The following is a 2,685-nucleotide window of genomic DNA, read 5'->3' as shown; positions in this document are numbered from 1 at the left end:
GAGCTGCTCTATAGGATAAATAAGTCTGATCCTCTTGTTTTGGATATACATTTTAAAAGTAATTACTGTCAGATGTTGAGTTCATTAGCCTGGCAGTGTTCATTTTTATCCTGGAGATTTTGGTAAAAATGTTTCTTTTTGAGTTCAACCTGATTTGTTTTATTTTTAACCAAATGGGTCATACAGCTCTAAAATCTGCCATTTATGGAAACTTTTTTCTTTTTAATGCAGGCCAATATGTATGTAAATTATGTTCTTAGAGAATTGGTGATCTCTTTGTATTGCTTTAGAATAGATTATGAGATGTCCATATTGCTTTGGGAAGAGCTCAAGGAAGGTAAATAATTCTCTCCTTTGTCTTGAACCCCAAACTAGAGGAAACCCTAGGAGTTGCTTCATAGTGACAAGTAATTTGCATTCCCACAAAACACTCTTCCACCCAGACTCTTCCGTGTAGCTCCCTCTCCCTCACTTCTTTAGGAACACATCCCTTAATTCGTCCGTGATACAGAAAACTGGCACACTAGGGGTCTATCATAAACACATATAGCAGTAGAGAACTTTAGTCACACAGGCATAACTGTTCATTCTGTACAAGTGAGGTCAAAATATTTATCTATCTTTCAGAGTCCAGTTATGCTGTCATTGTCTTCTTGCACAGTTCCCTGGATCTGTAAAGTGCTTATGGCTAACAGTTCAGTTCTGTATTTGTTGACAGGCAAATAGGTAGAATTAAATGCCATCCTTAAAAATTGTTCTCTAGCTCAAACGCTGAAAATAATAATAAAGTGTAGATCTCTGCAATTGAATTTAAAGAAGTGTGATTGTATTACTTAAATTTTGTTTGTAACCACTAAAATAGCCCGTGTAATTTTTTGGCTCCTTATCTTTGAATCAGATTCTTAGATTTGGGTTAGAACTGACCACATTATTGGTGAAATAACATTTTGAAACTTTGAATATATCCATTGGGTTACTTAAAATGTGTTGTGAATTTCTTGACCAGTATAGGAGAGATTTATGCTGGAGCTCTTGTTTTTGCTTAGAAATAAAATATATAGTGGTTTATTTTTCTTATAGTTAAAATGTCAAGAATGCCAAATGCTGCCAATTTAATCGTTTGATAGCTACCTCCTTTTAAGAAAGCAAGATGGCCACCTTTGAGAGGAACATCTCTTTTATGTAGATGATAGTCAAGCTTTGATCATTGAAACTAATTTGTTTAGATATTTTGCATACTGGTGAATGTTGTTAGACAGTTCTTACATAGTGGCACAAGTGGTCTTTTATTCACTCCCTTGCAAGGACAAGTGGCAGCTATCTACAACACTTTAGAATCTGTCATCCAAGTAGCCTCCAGTTATCCAAGGCAGATAGCATTGGAAACTGTCATAAATTATCAGTCATCGTGTCAGCTAATTCTGGAGGGATAAGATGATAGGAAAAGTGAGATAGCAAAGATCTCTCTCCTTGTGGTTATTTTGGTTGTGCTTCATTGGGATAAGTTGACAACTCTGGCTTTAGATGCATTATGTAACATAACACTAGAAAAGAAGGTTTGACTAAAAGAAAAGGTAGCAAGTTTAGGAATCTGTATTGTGGTGTCCATTTATTATTGAAGAAAATCTTTTGCTTAAAGGATTTGCAGGACCATAAACACAAGATTTGGAATTGCTGTTCCCAGTAAATATATCAACTTTGCTAGTGACCCATACTGCTCAGTGTGCTCTAGACAGTACTGCTATTTTAACCTTTGCTTTTCAAGGACTTTCCAGCTGGTATTGGGAATTTTTTTTTTTTAACATAAGAATTGAAAGCAAAGGGAACAGAATTTGCTTTTATATTTGTAATTCTTTAGAGCATCATTTCTCAGAGGAGAAGGATCTTAATCCTCCTGGGTACTCTGGGGCAAAAGTATTTTTAGATTGAGGGGTGGAATTAAGAATATCAGAAGTTTCAGTCGAGGAATGGGGAAAGCATGCATCTAAGGAAGATTTTTTTTCTCTATACAAGGGAGTAATTTGCTTTCAAAATAAGTCATGCTAGGCTAAGATCAGTTTATGGAAGACCTCGTTACAAAGTATGTTTGGTCTTAAGGAAATATGAAATGTGGAATATGCTGGCATTTGGACTTTCACAGCAAGAATTTTAAAATAAATTTGATAGAGATAGTTGAGATATGTTGAGGAATAGTGCTTTTGGAGTTAGAATGTTAGACTTTGAAATGTTCAACCCAAAAATGACAACGAAGAATTAAAATATAGACCTTAGTTCCTCATTCACACACTTGATTCTCAAGAGTCAAGGCTCCTTAAAGGAGTATTTAAAATACCTTGGCTTGTCTTTACTAGTCACTGCCTGACATCTTGTCATGCTTTGAAGGTGACTGTCGACAGCCCTGACTCCACAGCCCTGTTTTGTTTAAAGTGATATATTGATTATTTAGGAATAGACATTTTTTAATTACCCAAGGGCATCCTTTTTTCTTTGTTCATTTTATTGTTTATTGTTTTCAGGAGAAAATAATAAATAATAGAGTAGAAAAGAAAAGGGATAAATATTTGGCCTTGGTGTGTCACACCACTACAATGGAATATTGGAATATTTTCTACAAAAGGAAGTCAGTTGTGCCCATGATAATTTACCTCATAAATAATCAGTGCTACCTATATGTACTCAGATGTA

Source organism: Pteropus vampyrus, unplaced genomic scaffold (assembly GCF_000151845.1).
Source record: "Pteropus vampyrus isolate Shadow unplaced genomic scaffold, Pvam_2.0 Scaffold15, whole genome shotgun sequence".
NCBI lineage: Eukaryota > Metazoa > Chordata > Mammalia > Chiroptera > Pteropodidae > Pteropus > Pteropus vampyrus.
Note: the sequence above shows the minus strand (reverse complement) of the source record.